At 35.6% G+C, this 24,369-nt stretch overlaps 1 protein-coding gene across 3 annotated transcripts in view; it reads right to left on the bottom strand.

Moving 5' to 3' along the window:
- Nucleotides 1–24,369, bottom strand: part of sty (sprouty signaling antagonist) — a 53,049-nt gene that overhangs the window by 5,745 nt on the left and 22,935 nt on the right. Inside the window, exon 1 of one of the 3 annotated variants that reach the window (XM_089703733.1) lies at nt 853–1,105. The exons of 1 other annotated variant lie outside the window; for it this stretch is intronic. The gene's annotated coding sequence lies outside the window, so the exon portion shown is untranslated. One more of the 3 variants, XM_089703734.1, reaches the window with a different exon arrangement.

Here is a 24,369-nt window from a genome sequence, read left to right as displayed (position 1 = left end):
TTTATAAAGTTCGTTAAAGATAATATGTTATACATGTATTGTTTACAAGTTATTATTTTTTATCGGCCTTATCAAACGTTGTAGAAATTGGTAACGCTGTTGCTATAATAATTCAGTATACTAAGATCATATGTCACAAGCCACTTTCATAACTTATAATCTTTTATTGGTAAGAAATATCAGCTTTATGTGTGAAATGTCAAGTTGGTGATATTTCGTAGAGTTCCACGTATGCGTATACGAATTATATGCTGCTATACATGTGTTTATCGCACTACGTGTTTACTTTGGAGCATGCCATGGGGTTCGTGCTGGCGCGATTTGTAGCTTGTTGATGTAGCAATGGGCGATCTGTGAGCGACGCGCACGTGTGTGTCGACGCTCTTCATATATCCTAACGTGGTTCCTAGCCATCTAACATCTATCTAACCGATACCTAAGCCCCGTAAACCGCTACTCATTAAAACGAGCTAGTTGCATCTGCCGCGAGTGGACACATCCTGCACGGATTCCGGGCTGGTGGGCGAGCCAGCATCGTCTGGGTACTTACGAAGACGTTCCACGTCATATGTCTCCTACACACATCGCTACACAAGGGCACTCGGGCCGATTAGCCCCACACACAACACTGAGCTCCACCGCTCGTGCCGCACCGTATTCGCGCCGGAAACCTCACTGATTCACAAAAATACGACAGAACCACCGAATTTCAGGCGCGCAAATCCACGGGAAGGCTCACGAGAGCGGCGCGGTCGGAGCGGCACCTGGCGCGGGCGGGGGGCGGCCCACGCACCGGCCTCGATTCTCGTCCGCCCGCCGCGCGGTTATCACTGCAATATGGCCGCTACTCACTTCCTCGGTGAAGTTCTTCGTTGATTTCTACTCCTGATCTCGACGACGGCGATTTTCTTTACGGTTCCGAACTCGTGCGGATTCACTGCACTTATTCTTATACACATTTTAATGGGAAACCGGGAGCGTTAGCGCTACGCTCCGACGAAACGAGCGTTCCGTTCGCAGGCACATTCCGCACTGGCGTCGGGTGCGGGAGCGGGCCGGCGGAGGCGCGCCCCCCGCCGCGCCCCTCCGCGCGCGCCTCGCCTTTTTATGAATGGAAGGCGGCCATACTGAATGAACCGCGTACACGAAGCAGTCGGCCGCTATTTTCGCAGGCGAGCGGGGTGAGTGCCGAAGGGGGGAGCCGGAAACGGGCTGCGAGCGTTCGCGGTGCCAAATTTTGCGGCGCGGGCGACGGTAGCGGATGCGCTCGTTTATCGAGCTTCCGGCGAAATCCCCCCCCCCCCGCAACCGCATCCGGGAATTAGGTTTCCGGCCAACGAGAGCTGCACCACCCCGCCCACTTTCCTTTAATGTTTATTACTCGACGTTACGATAACGAGAGCCTATCGCCTGGAGCGGACCTCATTACGATCCAATTGACTTGTGACACAGATCTTACGACTAATCTTCCACATAGTGTGGCTCAAAGAATGCAGGCCGTTATCGATAGGTCTACCAATCGTCATTTTTGCAAGGTTGCCGCGACAAACTGTTGTGCAACCTCTCTGTGTCAAGGACAAGCGATAACGCAACGCCTCACGGGAGCGCCAACTAAATAGCTTCTTCTGTCTACACCTACCGTTGCATATTGTACTCCTGTCTATTCACAAATAACATTTTACATTCATTGAGCTTATTGCTTATCTCGATAAAAGTTATCTCCTCACTACATAATGTTTGCGTCTCTGCTCAAGAATTACATCTACAATAAATATCTACTTACCTACTCTTAGAAAAAACAGATAAATTATTGTGATATCGATCGATAATCTCAAACTCGTATTTTCTTGTAAATTAGCACACATACAAAACATTCTCAAAGAAATAATATTATGGGTGTTCATTCTTCTCTTGTATTTCCCCTCCTCACATTGATAATAATCATCAAGATTGACTTTTAATAAAAATATTACAGAGATAAAATACTTATATGAACAAAAAACAATAGCATTTAATGAACTTCACCACAATAATATCATCCATTATTAATGGGATCGTAAAAAATATTAACAAAACAAGAATAATTATATGTATAATGAATGAATAGAGCTTGCAAGATGTTTGAGCCCAACAAAAACTTCTACCTGCTTCCATTGTTTAGGTGTGTCCAAGTCGCATGATTTTAAAATAAAAATTTCTTGTCATTTATGAATATTCTTGAATGAAACCACATCAATGTTCACAGCGTTTTTGTGACGAATACAAGGAAACTTTATGTATTTAAATATGTACGTGTGTAGATAGATAAAAAATCAGGTGTTAGGTTACGACGAGTTTTAATTTTAACGTCTTTGCATTCCTAACATTCGATTGCTTGTATCTTTTAGAGTTCGATTAAATTGTTATGCAATGTTCATTTTTATTTCTATTATACAAATACACCTAAGTACGATATTTTAATATTTATTCTTGGTTTTTGAATTAGCAACAATAAAAGCTATGATTTTATGTACCGGTATTATATTTTCCAATGTATTCCATCCTCATATTCTTACACACATAATATATTATATACTTAACATAGTTAATTTAGAGTGAATTTAAATAAGAATCGTTGTTAATCATCGCAGATGTGTAGAGCGAAGTAATTTTTCAACCGGAACCGGATCGGCATGTGTTTATAGAATTCTGAACGAAAAAATGTTGGGTCCTTAGTTTAACTGCCTTACTTCCGTTGGAATAAAAAGAAATGTAAAACAAAAAGTGGAACTAAATATGAAATATGTTGTATTGCTTATGGATATAACTAAAAGATCCGATCTTAGTTGACATGATTTATTAATTTGATTATATTTAGAACTTGATAGTGTACAATAACAAATAAGCTAGGTATAGGTAATACTAAGTCTAGACCGTGGTCTCCGAAGATAAGCTCACCACAAAGCTTAAGTTTGTCGGTGCAGATTTATTTTATATCAACTTAGTAAGTAATAAAAAACAGTTGTACAGAAAAAATATCCAAAACCATATTCCCATAAAAATACATAGTAAGTATTTAAAATACATAGTATGGCAGATATAAATACAAAAACTATATACCTAGGTTGATAAAATTCTTCAATAGGTAGGTATGTATAGAATACAGAGTTGATAACAATCTTATTTTTATTACCACCGTTGAAACCAGTTATAAAATCGACGAATAATTATAAAAAATTGGACCTAGACAATATATTGGACTCTAATGAGCTGTATAGCAAGTTCTTTCGATGGCAGCTGAATGAATTATGATTCTGAAAGATATCTGTAATCTGCAAAATAAATAATATTAAAGTTTTTTACACTAAAAGCAGACACAAATGAGGGATTCGAACGCGTATTTGGTTTTTCTATAATATTAATTATGATTTATACCTACTACCATACCTACATATTATTTCGTTTTTCTTGTTGTTTTAAGGATTTTAAGGATTTGATCCTACATTGCGGTTAATAACTTCAAATAAAATTATTTGTTCAGACTTTAAAAGATAATATTTAGATTTTGATTAAACTTAATACTAATCTCTAAATTAAACATATAAGTATAGTGCGTATATTTCTATAAAATTAAAAGCTACAATAGATCATCATATAACTCAATCTCTTGCAAATCCAATAATAACAAACGTTTTAAATATACCTATACCTTTTGTTTGAAGTCGGTTAAAAAGAAAATGACACCGTTAGTAAACCTCACATGGGCTCGATTCACGGAAAGTCAACAGGAGCCACACAATAAGCTTTATTCGAAGCGCGTTCAACGAAAATCACTAATGACTTGTTAGAATTTATGTTGGCGCAAAAATACAATTCGCGTTATTATGGCGTAAACATAGCTTTATTGTGGTTATTTTGATATAATTTGATTGGGGTATTTCTTGCGGTATATTTGTATGTTATTTTTATAAATTGCGGAGGTTAACAGAGGTCACGATTGAGACAATTTTGTGACATTCTGGTGACCTCTCTGTCTCCAGATTAAGAAAAACATTTCTATTTCACTTATTACCTTCTATTGCAGTTAATATAAGCCAATTAAGATTTATTTGCTCATGAATATTGAATTTCTCAACTAAATCGAAAATTAAAAATAAACATGCCACATTTATAATTGCAAATAATGAGTGCAGGTTTAGCGATAAATCTTATTAAGTGAAAACGTTTTAAAATTACGATATCCGTGGTAATTGTGGCCTATCGGATAGAAATCAGGCTTTGCTTGATATTCTGGAGGCAACGCGTTGGCTGGCGGAAGACTGCGAACGCTTTCCATCCGTTTAAATACGCATACGAACGTATAAACATAGTATGTATGTATAGAGAAGTGCACGTTGACCGCAATTGTCTCCAATACCGGGATACACGTATTCTGTTTTATATCTATCTATACTACAGATAATATAATACTATTCTATATTTATAATTTAAAGCTGAAGAGTTTGTTTGTGTGTGAATGTACTTATGTCAGAAACTGCTGAACCGATTTCAAAATTTCGTTCACCGTTCACTTCTAGTACCTACCTAACTAAAAAAAGGAAGACGTGGAACTATGCGGGAGTTAGGTGATATCTCTGTTTAAGTAAATAACATCTCTGAGTGATGATGATGATGACTAAGTATTTAAACTAAGTACGTGTACGTGTTTAAAGTACCTAAGTACAGTACTCCATCATTGAATCGTAAGTGCCCTAAACAATGCACTTGCATCTTGCACCTTGTTCGATAGATATAGGAGTCAATTCAGAGTCATACACAATCGAAAACAATTCGGGCGGTAGGTGACTGCGGTGAGGGTAGCAGTTGTCAGTCAAAAAATTCAAAAATCCGTCAGTCGTCTTTATTAGTGGTTACCGCACGTGTTATCTCTGTATGGAATTAATATAGAGCTGCTGTTACATACCCTTCTTAGTTTTGTTTCAAAGTTGAATTTTCCGATAAAATAATTATTTACACAGGTAGCAGATAGCAGCGGGGAAAGTGAATGTTAATAAGAGCATAATGAAAGTTCTGATCATTCTACGATATCAGAAATAGAGATAATCCCTGATTCTGTAAATCCTTTGGACTGAGATTTTAATGATTAGATTTCTACAATTTAAATGTAAACCAGTGTTTGAAAATATTTTTTTAAATATAAACTTTGTCTTATTTTAACCTTCCATGCATCCATCATCACGCCAGCTTCAGTAAGACACTTTAATAGTTCTAAGTATTGAATTTTCCAAGCAAATCAATACAACAAATATATATTCGCAATCGTGTGGCTTGTCCTCGCTATTTATTTACATTGAATTATCGAAACAAATTTCGTTACTTATCTCTTTTACCATAAAATCACAATAAAACTCATAATTCTAATAAACTATGCATGAAGAAAATACATTTAACCACTCTATATACATATCGTCTTCGGAAGCTCGGGGAATATGACAGTTGCCGAACAGTGACGAATTTTTCTATGCGCATTATCAGTTTGGGAGTACTGTACAAAACTTTTGATGTTATATAATACTTACTCATGCTACTATTATAACTTTTTGTTTGGACTGTACTATTAAAACTTGTTGTAACATAGAAGTTCCACTGATAAAATATTATAGAGTGAAGCTGTGGTGAAACCGTAAGGAAATGACGATGGACAAAATCCGTAAATATGTACCTATGTTATAAATCACACACCACATTCGAAACATTGTAATTTGTAACCGTAAAGTGACTGTTACGAATAATTTGGAATAATTGAAGCTCATATTAATATCTACACGGGTTTTGATATTACGAAATAACTTGTCTGGTTACTTAACAGTGATAAGTAGTTTATTTTGAACGTTATTTATCTTTCGCGAGTTAAAACCGCGATAATGCTTAACAAGAGCGTTGTTTGTCTAAAACTATCAAATATCATTAATAATAATATTATATGTACAAACGATTTAATGACAGAATCGAATTATTAACTGTATCACCGGATGTGATGATAAAGGAATGCTTATTTAGCGTCGTTGATATCGAAAAGTAGAATAATGTGGTCTAAATATGTTGGACATTCAGTATCTAATTATGAATGAATACATTAATATATCAGCACCTTATATTTTTATAGCGTTTATAAAATAAGTACATTTATAATTTATTAAGTACTCCTTAAATGAATTGACCGCTGACAACTACTTAAATTGTATGGTGTTTAATGTTAGAAATAATTTAAAATAAACTTTGAAGAGGTGTCATATAGAAATCTCTATATGGAATAAGGTCTTTCGCGTCAATGATAAAGTAGAGTACCTATGTATGTAACAGAGTGACGTGTTGTATATTGATAAGAGATTGAATAAAGTTTCAGATTTCCGTGTTATCATACGCCTCACAAATGGACCTTCCTAGAATCGATTAACACGCACGTTTTGCGCATTGGCGGTTTTCGCGGATACCAATTTTTTATACCTTTTGGCTCGTAAACATATGTGATCCGACAAATTAACATACAAACAGCGTCTACATAAGCAGGAAACATCAAGAAAAAAATAGAATATGATTATTAACGGATGCGAGATATCACATAAATTTTACAAGTATATTAGATGTAGAGGAAACAAATAATAAAATATTATTTATTTTGATGCGTCCTATCCTATCTATATTTCGCTTTGAATTCGATGTCTCATATATATTTTAAATCATGGTAAAAAAAGGTTTACATAAAGTTTTCATCATTAAATAAAAATATCGCTAACGGTTCTGGAGAGAGTGGGGACACATTAATTTAACAATTTTAATGTCACAGAACATAAGTCAAACAATAGTAAGAGAAACCTTGTCTCATAAAATTTTATATGTTCCATTTGCTTTAGCATAAACTAATAAATTTGGCCGTCGAATAATTATGCAAACGATAAGGTATTGGTGGAGTGTAGGGTATAAAACGTTAGATCGGATCGGCCCGCGGTGAGTTTAGAGTTATAGTTAATCGTCCAATTATGTTATAATAATGTATGAGTTACGTAAGAACAAAAGCTAGAATGAAGGATCTCGTTGAATGGCCGGGTGTCGCACGAGTCGATCCATTCACGGCACGCACGTCGCTCGCCGGTGAGCGGTGACCTTAGCCGACCCGGGTAATGCGAATATTCTATGTCGTACCGCGTACGGAACGACCGGCAACTAGGCAACGATAGATTCGATCTCGTGTGTGGAACACGAGCTGTATAAAATTCTTCTCATTTTAATTGAAGGCAATTACATAAATTCCACTAGGCGGGAGCGTGAGGGGAGCGGCGCGCGGGGCGCGGCGGGCGACCTTCTCTGAGGCCGTCCGCCGCTCATCGCCAGCTATTACTGCGGCAGGCGGCTAGCGCACCACCATAATAATTAATAACTGACCACGACCATTCAACCAACAATATCACTTTTGAGACTAATACTGTCATTAACTTACATTAACTCACACATTACAATCACTGTACATAATTAATAAATATTGTTGTTATTCTCCTTTAAAACAATAATATTTACTTACTAGCCAATAGCCATGTTAAACACGAAACATTAAAAAGTGTTGATAAAATATTAGTCATGAAATAAGAATGACGTTTATGTCGTTAATTACAGAACAATTGAATAATGTCACTTAGTCGTGTAATTAAGTTATAAAATTATTTTTACGCGAATTAACATTTAACTTGTAATTGACGACTTGTCTACATAAATCATAGAAATTATTGAATTTTAAATTTATAATTCATACACGTAAGAAGCAACGATTCTGGTTGGCAACAGAGGTCTACAAATATGAATGTCAATGATCCCGAGACGGTATAAAGCTATATATTGCGTAACATCTTATATCAAATTAGTTCTTTACCATGCTAAATGCATGTTTATGTGTATTTTATGAATTGTGCTCGATTTATATTTAGCTACCGTTTATTTGTATGTGAAGCTATCTGCAACGTTTGTTTGTGGAAATAAACGAGAAGCGTGTCCCGTAATTCAATCGGGCGTTCACACAATTCCGATTGTACGATATCCGTGACGCACAGTGCAATGTATCATAGAAAATCTGAGCGATGCAACTACTATAGTGGGTCGACCGATAGCCGTCATTAACTTTTTATTTACGATCTCTAATGACTCAGCTTGCAAACATTAAATTAGAATCTTCGACACTTATAACGTTTTTATTCCACATTCCGTCCGTTGCCTGATTATTGAATTCCGTGTAGATGACGTGTGCCTCCAGGATGTACACAATGGTCAAAAATCAAAAGCAGTGACAGAGGCCGGAGTAGTTTGTACTGTGTACGGGCCAATGACATCACTTTCCACTACTAAACCATGGCTATGTTGATCTTTGATAATGCACTCTATCACAACATGGTAGACTTCATAATCATTTGCAGCATGAAGGTGCGTATTCAAATATTTTTTTATCCGTCAATACGTGGCTTGTTTCGTAGGTGTTATGTTACATACTTATTTGCACGTAACTAAAACTTTGATGAACTATGGTTATTATTTATGAAGTGTGGGCACTCATCATTTATTAGATTTAGTTATGCGTTCTAGTTGTCGGCCGTCGACTACGTATGCTTCTACTACTTTCTTATAAACAAATGAAGTAAGTACTTTATTTTTATTGTTTAGGAACCCCTGAATTTTTATAGAAAAACAAATGAATCGAGAAGGTACCATATTTGTTATTATACATATTGCATACTATATTAACTATGTTGTGCTCATAATAAAATAAAAAATGTTGGGACTTGAGTTTAATGCTCAGTTTAATGTAGTATGGTGACTAAAATCTTAAATAGTAGTTGTACTATTTTGCATATTATTTAAATGTCGACCTTATGTCTACTGAGTCGTGGGGAGTCGTCATTGTAAATACATTATTCAATGAACACAAAACATAAAAAACGACTGTAAAATAAATGTTAAGAGCCCTTTGATTGATACTGCGAAAAAGATTTTACGAATCTTTCCCACATTTAAACAATTCTTAGAAACTGTTGTTTTATAAATAAATTTTTATGTGCGGAGAAAATTAGATTTTAATGCAGTTAATTTAGTGCTGTATATAGTTTTAAAGCTCGTTAGATAAACCGTGGAAATTTGAGAGCTTTAATCGCAATTGGTTGTGGTTGAATTCGCTAAGCTGTAATCTATAATAGTGAACAAATGAAAATGTATCAGTCCAGCAAAATCTGGTCACAATCACAATAATTTGTAGATGCGGCATGTACTGGTACTATCAAGTTATTCTAGTTTCTAGTACATTGGGGTATAAAAATTGTACAGATTATAAGGTACTATTTAATGACTTTTTTAATTGCAATCTGTTAAATCCACCATTCAGTTGGGCGTTGGCGTATGTAATACGGCAGTTAATGTTTCCCTACTTATCTTACTGTCAATGCCAATAATTTTGTCACTGTTTCTGATAAATCAGCCCACAAAGCCTAGAAGCCATGGCCTATGATATTCAAATTTTAAACAAATATAATGGCGGAATCGCCCATTTTTTAAATATTGAATTGTTTAAAGTATAAAGCGTAGTGCGTACTGTGCGAGTGGCGGCGACACGGCTAGGTGCGGCGTCGTGGGCGAACCGGCGGCGCCCACGCGACGCCTGCGACACGACGCGGCCACGGGCCACGCAAATTCCGAACTCCTCGGCCTACACCTGCCTACAATCGTTGCCTCACCCTTTACACGACACGATTGCGACACGACTGCGGCTTGATAATTGAAATGCAATTCGCTTGGTATTTACCGTTACAACTTACAACTGTGTTGGTGTTTCATGAGAATTCATTTCAGTAAAATATGTTACATTCGATTGTCTTAAATGTGCTATCTATGTCTAATGAATCAAGTTGATTGGAGAGATTTATTAGATACATATATATGATTTGTTATTTATTCAGTATATACTGAATAAATAACAAATCATACCTAAGTAGTTAAACTGTACTTATTTGTTGATTTTCGTTATAACATTTAAATGTACCATTTCATATACCAAATGCCAAATATAAATATACTTAATATAAATTATGCCAATATCAATTAACAATACGTAAATCCGAACTGAAATCCGCATGCATTTATTTAAATATTTTTCTATTACAATCCGCATTAGGTTTTGTCTAATGCGTATGACTAAAAATTGAAATTGTTCTAATAAGGACTCCTCTTTTCAATTTTATTATGGTTAGAACAATTATTAGAATCAAGAAATGAATTGCACTTTCACAATTATTATTAGAAAACAGAGAAAACAATAGAGGAATTCGAATTCGAAATACAGAGTGGGCGTTAGCGTTTATCATTCTCCTTCCAACCAATTTAATATTTTCAACATCCGAGTAAAACAGCTGCAGCTGCAATTAAAAACCATGCAATAATCAATTCACATTGTGATGACATTTCGCGGAATCGTGTGGTAGTCGTCCCGTTGGCTGTAACGGCAACCTTGAAACCGTGTGTCAACATTGGTCGCCAACCAAATTTGCCGTCCCCACGCAATAGCTTTCAAAACTGAACCGGTATGGCCAAAAATGTAGGTGATTTCTATTAAATTTCACCTAATCGATCATCGGGCCATCTTGACAAGCGTTTTGAAAGCAATTAACTAAAAACCAGTGTTAGGTTAGGTTAGTGAGCGTGTCGCTTTTTGCGATCATTTAAAATGCAGATAAGTTTCAAATGGGATAACATCGGATACATGTCTAAACTTTGTGATTGCATGCAATACGACGTGAATTTTAATAATACAAGTTTTGAATTTAGGATGACTTAACGTAGGTATTAAGTTTTTAACTGAACACGTTTTATTTCGTTTTTACTGAACACTGCTTCGGTTTTCTGCTAGGATTCTGGTTTGAAAGTGAAGCTTATTTTGTTGGTATATAGTTTTGGATGAAAAACAATATCCATTAATAACAAATGAAGAGCCAATATATGACTGAATTTTTTTTGTTGAGTGGAGCCATTGTGATGTGGAGAGAACGGTGCGAAGAAAACGAAACATTTTTTTTTATATTTTTACTTACCTTCTTACATGGGTACCTACCTATCAACTTTAACTACCTGCAAAATATACCAATTATAAAACCAATTTATGTCTTCTTTTGTTTCATTTACATTATACAGTAGACAAAAATGGGTATATATACGGATGTACCGACTATGTAGCTGTACATAGTAGGTATAACCTACAATTCAAATTAGAAGGGAAGTGTTTCAATTTGATAGATTCTAGGACTTTAGAATTATAGGTTTAACAAATACTTTGTATTTATTGTATTCTTCAAATTTAATAATTATCCATACCTACACTCTACAGATCAAGTCATAGTTGATAGAAATTGAAAAAAATAGCAACCAACTACACTGTATTTAACTACCTATGTTGCGACTTGCGAGTAAAAAATATTAATAATAATACCTATTTATGTAAAAAATACATGTTTATTAAATTATAAAGGATCGTTTCGACGTACGGCGTACCTATTGTATATAATATATAGATTAAATATACCATATGAATTATGAGAAGGATTATAATAAAAAATTAGTACTTAAGCGTGATCGATATGAAACAAGAAAATGATCAGATTTTTTGTGCAGTGCTCTTGATGTTGAAGAAGGTCAGCCCACAGGATACGGGTTACAAAAACGTTCATTTGAAATAAAAATATTCATCATGAATGAATAAACAATTCCACGTTCATAGCGTTAATCAATGAGTTGCATGCAGGCAACAGTCCGACTCGGTGTCGAGCTCATTGATCGATCGACTCGATACGCACCACTACAGCGGCACGACCGGCGTGCGCACAGCACACTCGGCCACAGAACCGGATGGCGCACACATGCATGCGCGCGGCTGTGTGCAGCCGTGTGCGCTCGTCAGTGAAGGATTTCCTACCGCCCCGCGCCCGCGCCGTCCCCCGCCCGACCTGTTGCAGTGCTACCGGAGTTACGCCGCATAGTTACCAGACTTGATATGCTGCTCTCCGCACCGCTCGGCGCCTGCGCAGGCCCACGCACACCACCGCGAACGTCGAATACTTAATTATCATTATGGCGTTCGTGAAATTGCCGATCTTGTCTCTCATCGAAATCTTTTATTAATCCGATATATTCTATTACCGGTCGCAATGAAAAACGACCGAACCGTTCGATTTATAGTCCCCGTTAAAGATGCAGCCGGATGCGTGACATCATGTGATGCTAATTCGTTTCGATTCCGATAATTCCGAAACTCGATCATCGGTCCGACCGTTTAAGTGGACTCTATACCTCGATATGTAAATAGGAGAGCATTTATGGCATCATTAATTTGTCGCTCCATGCGTCGTGTGGACAACGCACTATAACATCTACCTAATGATAATGATCGCCATAAGATAATTCCAATATTGATAGCTGATATAAATTAAGGAACTCCAAAGAGAAACGTTGAATTTAAATCACACATTAAATAATTCTTTGTACCGCAAAAGCTGATGTCGAATTTATTTGTGCCTCATTTGGGCCTCCATTACAATTGTCTGTACTCTGTAGGTACCAAATCTGTGAATGGGAAATGTTATAAAGAGCGATGAAATACTTGTTGATAAATAATAAGTATAAACATGTAATGACCGGAAGAATTCGGGTTCATAAAGGTTTTATTTGTATAGTAAGTATTTAGTCTGTTGAAACAAACAAGCAATGACTGGAAAACTTATGAAGCTTCTAGGAACCATCCTCTGTATCTTTCGGATATCAAAAATGTGAGTTCAACATTTCTCCGAAACGGTTAAACGATTTAAAATAAGAATGCGATATTCTTTAATGGTGTTGCTTTTACAATTTAAAGGTACATAAAAATAATCAGTGAAATCGCTGGCAACGACGACATTAGCACGCAATCGCCTCGAGCAGTGAGCACTGAGCTCGGTGAAAAAACAGGTAGCGCCGTTCCGCCATATCGATCTTTGTTGTTTTTTTATTTATCTTTTTTATCTGGGCCTCGCTCCGAGACTCGAACGGAAGTTGTAACGATTTTTAATCGCGGCGAGTATCGGGCCGGTCCGTTCGCCTTGGACGTCCATTTCTACCGATACTATACAGTATAATATATTATTTTTTGTGAGCCCTCGCCGGAAGCAAGGGAGAGCGGTGGGATGTCGAACACAGATCTTCCATTACCCTCTGCGATCTCGCTAACAATGATAAGGTGATAATGTTAAATGCGCCGGCTTCGGGAATCGTTATTCGCTACCAGCTAATGAGACTACACGGGCAAAAAGTAATGAACGGTCCGGGAAATGTTTACTTTATTTACGATGTGACTAAATGATACTAAAATTGAGTACAAAGCAATATAGTATCTACATAAAATACTGTGCTTGAAACATACTTATAAATTAAAATACTGTGCTTGAAACATACTTTATGAAAAATAAACTCATGCTTGCTTCCAAATAACAGAATTGCATCATAAATTTGTATAAAAACTGTATATTAATATATAAAGTGTTTTACAATTGGATGATTTTGACGATGTTGTTGAAATCTTTATTCGTATATAATGTTCAGACATATTATTATTTTAATAGTTATTAATTAGCAAAGTTTTTGTAACTTATTTTTTTTCAGACTGCACTTAGTCCTGGTCAGAGTATGTAAATTGTTTGAGGTTGTAATCAATATTCGTCAATGCTTAACATCTGCATACAAAACATACACTTAATCACAATCCCCGTTTTCCAATTACAAAGCATAATGCGACTCAGTGCCGCACAATGCCGAATTATGCTGATACTTAATTGGAACATGAAACGCACCAGCAGGTTGCGCTAAGTTCAGTGTTGAAAAAAAAAATATTCATAGAGTTAGTAATAACCTCATTAATGTGTAAATAAATGTGGTTTAAAAATATTTACGGTTATTATAAGTAATTTGGATTTTGATTATTTCATTAACATTTTTTTCAATGTTTGTACCTTCATCCATACTTATATTTATTTTTTTTAACACAATTTGAATTAACTTTGATTATTTCGAAAAAACTACAATGAAACGAAAGCTTTAAAATTTTTTCCAACAATTAATAATTACTAACGATAAATCGATTGTACGCATCAATTCACGCGCATTACTTTTTCTAGTGCTCGATTGTGCGAAGCGTTGCTGTAGTTGGAACATTCAACGTTAAGCATTATGCCGCATAATGCGCTCTAGTGCTGTAATTGGAAAACGGGGAATGTTATACATATCATGTTTCCTATATATCCACGCTCAAACAAACATGACACAATTACCGTCTTGTTGGTAAATTTAAGTGAATATCGAAAAAAGTAGCACACTCAGCTTTTTTCGACCATTAACTAAATTAAGAACATATTCAAAAATGTTAACGTTAAGTTTAACAACAACATAGTATGAATATTTTTTAATTGCAGTACATACTGCGTCTGAACGCTACAAATATCCCCCAAATTATTAGTGATAATATAATAAAATATGGATGCAATAGGTAATAAAGTATGTACCTATCAGTATGCTGTAATTGTACTCAGGGCCGGATTTACTGATGGGCTTTATGGGCTGCAACCCAGGGCCCCGAGGTTACAAGGGCCCCAGACCCCACTAAAAAGAATAGGCAATAATTTGAAATTAAAAAATGGTTGTCCGACTTTCAGTTTACGAACTGTTATGAGACTCTCATGATAAGGATTTTTATATATGAAGTATATATAAGAGGATACGAAATAGTTTTATAGGACAGCCGTCCGTCGGGATTAAAATTTTGAGAGAGACTGAACATGGATGCTATGGAAAAGGCCAGGAATGCTGAGAAATGCTGAACAAGCGAAAAGGATGTAGGGTGAGCATGTTAGCGTACAGAGTACGGACGTATAACACCTCCCCAGGGTAGACTAAACTTCAGGGTTGAAAAGCCTGAAGTTTAGGAAGAAGGATAACTCAAACGTTTATTCTAGTTAGGGGAAGTCTTGAAAGTGTCAAATGCCATTTTTCCGATTAGCTAAAGTTAAAAATTCATTTATGGGTCAAGGTATACGCTTTTACAATAGAATTCCTCATAATATTAAAGAGTTTATTAGTTCTAAATTTAAAACTTATATAAAAAATGTACTAGTTCAGACTTCAGAGAGCGTACTACAGTATTCAGGAATATATGGACGATAAAAACCCATGGAGGGTTGTCGCGAAAAAACCACAGGACAGTTCTTTGGCATGTTATTATAATATATGATGTTACATATGTATTTTGTAAAATTGTAAAACTGACATGATTTAAAAGAGCAACTATGGAGTTTCTTGCCGGTTCTTCTCCGTAGATACTGCTTTCCGAATCGGTGGTAAATTTTAAAATATGTAATGACGTTTCAAAAGTGCTTCTTTAAGAAGTCTAATTGAATAAATAAATGTTTGAGTTTGAGTTTTGTCAATAGGTTCAGGACGGCGTTTACTGGGACTTTGGGTTGGTATTTTGTACTTCAAACGCGATAGACTCTACTGGAGGGGGTTGAGCAGGACGATAGAGGAGACAATTATCGCACAATGAACTGAAATGATTAGAATTGAATAGTGAGTCTCGTATTTTATGATCTGATGTTCAATAATTTTGTCTATGTTATCCGAAATTGCCTCTTATTTTAATTTTGTTTTAACTCTGAAAATATCCAAATTTATATCTTTTAATGCAGGCTCATTATTCTTTTCTAATTTAAATTTACTTATATTACAACAGGAGTCATTGATTATGTTAACATCGGAATTAGTAAAAATTACATTTAACAAAATACATATCTTTAAACTTAGGTACAAGCCGAATATTCTTATTATAAGCTATACAGTCACTTGGGATGTTCAGAATACCCGTTCCTGAAATATTTATAATTACAGTATTTTTATTGAGGCACTCTACAAATAGTTTATTTTTTTGGGATTGCACGTAAATCCAGTTATTGTTTGAAATAGGTTCCCAAATTGTCATGTTTCCGAATATAAAATCGGTATGACACTGCACTGGTAGGGTACTTTACGGCGTTTATCAACAGTTCGCTCTCACACCGGGGATTTGAAGTTGTCGAATATACACTCGTGACGTCACAGATAAATTTGTTTGGATTTATAACGGTGCAATATTTAATAGACTCTAGCACACAGTATAGTAAGTTGTCAGTGGTCAATGCGATGTACTTAATACTAGGAATTACGTAACCAAAAGAATTAGTTATAGTTATTGAGTAGGCAAAGCTAAACGATGAAATAATCTGTAATCTTGTATGGCGACTAAAGGAATACGTAATACAAAAATGATTTTGTTGTTGGATTAACTAGGTATAACAAACGACCTTAGAAATGTTTAATAACAAATGTATATTACATAATTATATACATACTTAAAGGTAACTTACGATCTACAGGTATGTGTCTTTAGTTATCGACAAGCTTGTACAGTTGCGTGGGAGTTAATATAGCCGGATGTAAGATGTTTTGTCTACTGAATAGAATGGAATTTGTTATATCTTCTAAACGGAATGATATCGTCAGCATTGACGCTTCGAGACGAGCCACTATACTATCAATGATACCTACATTGTGAAATTGAGAAGAGAGTTTGTCGATAGCTTGTGCGAGACTGGCCTCATTACTTTTTTTGTCATATAATGTTGAATTAAATTTAGAAAATGTAGAAGATGTAATTAAAATATTTTCTTTTAGTAAGTAATGAACTCAGTTTTTATCATTATTCTGTACAGCTTGTATAGCGTTATCATATTTTAACGCATCATTTTCGTCTAAAGTGCCAAATATTGTTTTTGAGAGTGTGCCAATACCAGCAAACCAAACCCCTCGTTTGAAATTACTACTGATCAAATGGGAAAAGGAAGAATACTCGGATACTATGTCATTATATCGGGTTTTGAGAGGTTCTAAATTCTAATACATAACTACATACATTCAGTGTTATAAGGAAAATAAGCAATAGAATTTGGAAAAAGACTGAACCTGGATGCTATGAAAAAGGCCAGGAATGCTGAGAAATGCTGAACAAGCGAAAAGGATGTAGGGTGAGCATGTTGGCGTACAGAGTACGGACATAACAGAACGATATTTTACGACGTAATAACATCATAAGAACTCATTGATGAAAAATTGCATACATAAACGTCTATTCTATCTGTCTGGCGCTAAATTCTTTTTTTTTTTATCCAAAGATCTTACGATAGTTAATGTTACCATACTAAATTGGCCTATCATTTAGCTTAGCACACAAAAAAAATAAGGCTTTTACCGCAATAATTCACGCCATCATAAATAAAAATCTCATCGTACTCAGCAATAGGTGAAAAATTGAAAAAACGTCAAAACTCCGAAAATATGTGTGGAGGTGATTCGGATAGCCCTCTAGGTCCTCTACCTCCCAGCTTCATTATATCGCTACTTTTTGGGACATCCTTTATCTATATTTAAATAGATAAAGGATGCTGAATTGATGAAAGCTGAATTAAAATCCGTTGAATTGATTTAAAGAACTAAGCATAATATGTAGTGACAAGCAGGCGGTGGAAAGCGCTTTTGTTTTATGGTTATGCAAATCTTAAAACTGAGATTAATCTGCATTTTCATCTTTACTTGTTTTCATATTATTGACCTTGAAAAAATTTAACACATAGGTAGACGCACGTACAAACACGAAATAATATTTTTAAATAGCTACTAGTTGAATACTTAGATAGGCCCCTAAGTCGTTTCAGCCCAGGGCCCCATAAAGTCACGATCCGCCCCTGATTGTACTAAACAATCTTTTTTCCATAATTTTACATACAAAAGAACAAGCTACAACACTACCTTTTTCGTGTGTTTATTGAGCTGCTCTACAAAATCCAAAAGTTCGAAAATATAAATCGTATAACGCATTTCATTAAAGAAACGAATCTTAAATGGCGGCGCTTATCATTCCTTCTCGCTTACACACGGCCGTACAGAATGCAAAAAATAGGGTAAAGTAAAATCACTAAAATGTATTTGATTTTCCCTATAATAGTTTTTATCATAAATAATTTACAATGACAATTTGCGATAGTAAATAATATTTTATTGGAATTTTACATTCTTAATATGTTCTTTGGGAAAAGTGGTTCAGTTTTATGGGCTCATTACGAGTATTATGGGGATTTTGTTCCATTCTGTATACGTAAATATGATAACTCATATAAATAGCTGTGTTTTACCTGAAAATAAAACACATATTAAATACTTACCTATATTTGAAGCTTACTTATTGAGAAGGTACCTAGCTTTTTCCGCCTATTTTTCCCTCTCTTTCCGTTGTACGTATGCTATCTCTCTCGCACACCTCCCCACCAGGTGGCGGGGCGCACGATAATGTGCGGGCGCTGGATATTTTTCATTGAGTCGAAATCCACAACAGGTGGACGTTAAGTGTAAGCTTCAAATATAGGTAAGTATTTAATATGTGTTTTATTTTCAGGTAAAACACAGCTATTAAACACTTGACCGTAATTTGAAGCTTACTTATTGAGACCTGTTTGTTAACCACCTGGTGTACAATATATGGACGCCAATGTGAATTTGAATACATAAGTAATTACTTATTTCTTTATTTGAAAGAGTAAGGTGTGCAGATAGTATACCTACCAATAAATCACACAAATTTTTATATTATATAATATATTAACAATCCCAGATGAAAAGTTAATCAAATAAGAACCAAAAAGTTAATCATAATGATTAAAAGTATTAGAACTTATGAGATTGGTTCAAGTGTACCTTAGTCAACCTTTTGGGCTTGAAAAGTTAAAGTTACTACAATTTTCACTATCTTTAGCGCAAATCTGCGAAAGCGCCAGTAACGACTTTCAATTAAGCATTTAGATGTTACTTACAAAATGAAGCAACAGCTGATCCCGACGAGGCAAAAAATACCTCAAACTCAAACCTTTATCTGTTCAATTAGAACTCTGCAGAAGCACAATTGAATCATCTTAACATAGAATTACCACCTGTCTCAATTCACACAGTTTTAACCCAACCTGCTACAAGCAGACAAGAAGAGACCTTGGTCCTTACTTTTGGGGTCAGAAATAAATTTAAAAGGTCACCCCTTGTATAAGGCAATAGAATATCAAAACAGGTAAACGGTTTTAATTATAATACAGATTTTTAACATCCAACCAAACCGCGCGGTATCTATTAATGTTTAGAGCCAACGCCACCAATCATAATCTAAACATGGCTAGTACTTTCAGTACAATGCATGAATTATTTATTTAAAACTGATAGGTCATAAACTCTGTACTGGAAACAAATATACTGAACTCAAGAGACTAAAATGATAAGGAGCTTATCTGTGTCCCAAAACTGCAATTACTACAGCCAAGTACGTTACTTCTAATCAATTCGGTTTTAAGGTATAATTATGATTTACATCAGAACTTATATACCGAAAGCCTCGGGACTACATAACGTGACTTATTTATAATAATAGTGTTTGTGCATAACACTAGGCAGTCAACAGCTATATGAACGTCAGATAGGAAAAGAGCCAAATTTTTCCAGTCAGTAACAAAGGATTTTAACTATAGGTACTTATTCTAATTCAACCAACTACTACTAGCTACTCCGTATGTCTTTTGGGTAGACGGAGGCAAATAGGATTTTTATTCCAACTATATCATTTGATATTTTGAAAATGTACTCCACATTTTCATACCGTCAGAGTCATTTTGCAGATTATAATGGTGCAGCACTGAACACTGTCTATTAGGTGGCTGGTGCTGCTGACCGGGCCTTCAGTTCCGCTTTCCAGAATACCTCCACCCTTCTAGGTGCTACTACTACTGAAATAGCGGTACTCTATCGCGTCGTTCAGGTCTCTAACTGACAGGATTTCTCATATTATCGTAACAACCTCGCTCGTTCTAACGAGAACAAATTATCGCCAAGGAATTCTGCTGCAGGATAATGGCAAGAGAGATTATAAGCTTAATCTCTCACGCGTCCTACTATAACATACTGATTTAGTTACGAGCAAATAATGTACGTAGGACGCGTGAAGCTTTAACTATGCATTATTATGTTCAGGAATATGGTGGATTTTGAATACTATACTCGTCTGAAAGTATCTCCTTTCGATTAACTTCATTAAGGATGCAGATCTGATCCCATCCTTGTTCCGTAGGAATGCTAAATGCCGACAGTCTAAACGTTACACTAGACAAAGAAAATTGCCCTAAATATAGTCGGTTGTTCCAACATCCGTAATATGGCTAGCCTACCTTGCTAGCCCTTGATTGTAACTGCTACCAATGGAGGCATTGCTCTTGTGTTGTCCACAGTTGTGCGAGTGCAAAAATGAAGAACTGAGCTCGTGGGGAGCTATGTCGAATGAATCTGTGTTAAGATTATGACAGTATAGGACAGCTAGCTGTGGATGCGAAGACAGGACATTACTTTATTCATCCGTAAACACGTGAGGCAGCCACGGACAGCGATATAGCAAGAACTAAACTAGCAAAGTTTAGTTCGCTTACCAGACTTTGTCATGTTTTAAATGCAGTATATCCTCTGTATAGCATTGCATTTATAACTATTGATAAACTTAATTCACCCGTAAACACGAGAAGCAGGCACGGATAGCGGTATAGCAAGAACTAAACCAGCAAAGTTTAGTTCGCTTACCAGACTTATATTTTAAAAGCCGTATAGTCTGTACTGCATTTCATTTATTGCCCCCCCCCCCCCCCTCAAAGCAAAGAAATGAGAAGTCATTTGGCAGAGCTTTCTCGTTAAGGGTAGGGGTTCCAAGTAATATCTAATAATAAGAGGCTTTTGTTTGGAAAGATTGACTTTCCGTTATTTATCCTCTATCCTATGTAACTCAACAGTCAGTATTCTCAGTATTCGTTGAGTACTTAAACGTTTTACGTAAATAGTTGTATATAACTTTATAATACAATATAATAATCCTGGTGGGATGACAAGAAACTTGTCTAACAAACGATTATCCTAATCCCTCAGCGATTTATTGTTTGAGCCCTGAAGAAAAATCTCATGGGTGCAATAATGAGGTCAAATGGGTTGAAAAACGAGTCAAATAAATTGCCTACAAGATCGGGCAACTAAAATAGGCCTATGAGAGGTCAACTATACGTAATCAATCGTCATTTGTTACATTCAATCGCTTTGCGATTAAAAAATCTCTTCCGATGTTTTTATATGAAAATTGGTCGGCTAGTGCCATTGAATTACGATACCAAACATACCGTTGACACAAGGCTTGGTGACAATCCTCGAAATCACCGCCACAAATCATCTGCGAGATGATAATATTTTATCCGACTCGCCTTCCTTTGTTGTGAATAGGCTTTGCATTGGTAAATACGATTTGTCAATTCCAATTTCCATAATTGGTAAACCAATGGTGGTTTCCTGATTCCTGAAGCGTAAACTTTTAGGATACGAAGTATCAATTTCATGCGCCCATTATTTGACGTCTCTAACCTTTATTGTATTTATTAGGTCATATTACTATACTGCCCACTGAAGTAGATTTCAAAACCTTTTTCTACCTACCTTAGAAGAGTGAAGATCCGATACGGTCATATCCAAAACTTCTTTCGTGGGTCCTCGTTGACGAAAGCAAATATCTATGATCATTTTAATGATCAATCCTTTGTATATTTGCACCAATCGCCATCAAAGCCCCGCGAGGGCTGATATATTATATTTGCACCATTTCCCCGTGGGGACGGTTGTTATCAAAGCCCCGCGAGGGCTGATATATATTTGCACCATGTCTCCGTGAGGTACTGTTGTAATCAAAGCCCCGCGAGGGCTGATATATATTTGCACCATTTCTCCGTGAGGGACGATTGTAATCAAAGCCCCGCGAGGGCTGATATATATTTGCACCATCTTTTCCGTGAGGGACAGTTGTAATCAAAGCCCCGCGAGGGCCGATATATATTTGCACCATTTCCCTGCGAGCGACAGCTGCGCGAGGGATGTTTGTAACTAGAAATAAGTAGGACCTGCCAAAAAATGCTTAAGAGACACCCTGCGAGGGTGGATTTGACCTGGCTAACCCCTGCGAGGAGTAGTGGCCACATTTATGTATTCTGCTTCGAGCAAGAATACACCTTAGTGCTAATATAAAATTAGCAGTAAATAATCATTTAAATAATATAGCAATTAACAAGGTCCTTTAACTTATTTTCCAATGTTAGCGACAACTGTCCAGGATGAATTAATAAGAATTGATTTGACAATGGTAATTAATTATTATGTTTATATAAAAAAGGACCAACTATTTAATAAATTCATAATTCAAATCAATTCACTAAATTTTAAAATGAACTTCGATTCATATTTATTTTTGTTCATGCAATTGATGTAACATTTAGTTGCTTTATATCCGTTAACATTCCTTACGAACGCAACCATACCGTCGTAGGACGTTATATTTAATTGCACAAAATAATCTCCACTCACCCGCAATTTTTTACTTTTTGTCAAGGTGTACAAGTTTATAATATTATTCTAAAACGTTAGAAGTGAATTGTAAATCCTTTGAAATAAATGTATCTAAATCTAATTTATATTAAGGTATCTCGATAATTATTATACGATAACCCTTTCAGCACAAGTTCAGTAAACCAAAGAATTTAATTGTAAAATTTTGGTACTTACTCGTTTTAACAAAAAAGTTGCATCATTTGAAACATAGGAAACGTAATTTTCAATCAAATTAGCCGTGTGTAATATGTCTATTTTCACATAAAAACGGATCAGAATAATACTCATAAAAGGACACGTATAGACTACGGATAGTTTTGAATGTGTGGTACATTCATGGTACGTATCTACTATACATGAGCGAATTCCATCATTATTCAGTTGAGCGGTAACTCCCGTACGATTTATAAAATAATATTACAACATGTTCCGACATGTCGTGACTTCTTGGAGCTGACTCATCTCGTTCGATAATTTTTAGTAATAAACTATGATAGGAATTCCGAACCGTTCCTAGCGATAACGACAATGTAATATAGTCATAGCAATGGATTGTATGCCTGTAAAGCTTTGAGTTGGCTCATATCCATACTAAGTATTAATAATTGTAATTTTTCCACGAAAAATTCACTTGTAACCTTGTAATAAAACCACATTATTAAATTAAAAATGAAATAAAATATTAAAAATATCTATATACAAGAGAGGGTATTTGATATATCTAGTAATATCAAATAATCACAAAAGTAATATTAACGATTCGAGTAAAGCCGAACGGTAACACCGTTAAAATAGCTTTACTCACAGTATTAAAAATTCAAATATTAATTAGTACATATTGCATAATGAAATATTTCAAAAGAAAAGTTACTATTTCAAGTAAAATGTAACGGTTGTATCGTTAATTTTAAATATCTTTATTCATGCTATTAAGTATTTAAGCATATTGAAAAATAAACTATTGCTGAAGGATTCATTAAAAACCTCAGCATTTTAAATAAAGTCCAACGATTATACCGTTGACTTTAAACATTTTTAAGTAAAATATTATTAGAATAGATGTAAAAATAACTCACTGTACCGATCCGACGGGATACACTTTTTAGCACTTTTAGCACTTGCTTTAAGCAATACTTAATACTTAATAGCACCAAGGTTGTAGTCTTGTAGACAACCTTCTCGCGGCGGAAGCTAGACGCCAATGAAAAATATCCAGCGCCCGCACATTATCGTGCGCCCCGCCACCTGGTGGGGAGGTGTGCGAGAGAGATAGCATACGTACAACGGAAAGAGAGGGAAAAATAGGCGGAAAAAGCTAGGTACCTTCTCAATAAGTAAGCTTCAAATTACGGTCAAGTGTTTAATACACGATTACACGAATACCATAACAAAACAGTTTGTCAACAAACAAATTGAAAATAATAAAATAATTATCCATATGTCAGTGTCAGCACTGTCAGCTTTGGCCGCCATTGAAGATTCGTTTCTTTAATGAAACGCGTTATACATGTACATTTAATCCATACTAATATTATAAATGCGAAAGTAACTCTGTCTGTCTGTCTGTTACTCAATCACGCCTAAACTGCTGAACCAATTTGCATGAAATTTGGTATGGAGATATTTTGATACCCAAAAAAGGACATAGGCTACCTTTTATTGCGAAATATGTACCACGGGCGAAGCCGGGGCGGACCTCTAGTAACTTATACATTTACAACTAACAAAAGTCTTTGCTGTTTTATTATAACACATCCT

This window comes from Colias philodice, chromosome 15, assembly GCF_061535455.1.
Source record: "Colias philodice isolate Cphi_HAF_F1 chromosome 15, ilColPhil1 Martin Lab GWU primary, whole genome shotgun sequence".
NCBI lineage: Eukaryota > Metazoa > Arthropoda > Insecta > Lepidoptera > Pieridae > Colias > Colias philodice.
This window is presented reverse-complemented; position numbering and strand designations above follow the sequence as displayed.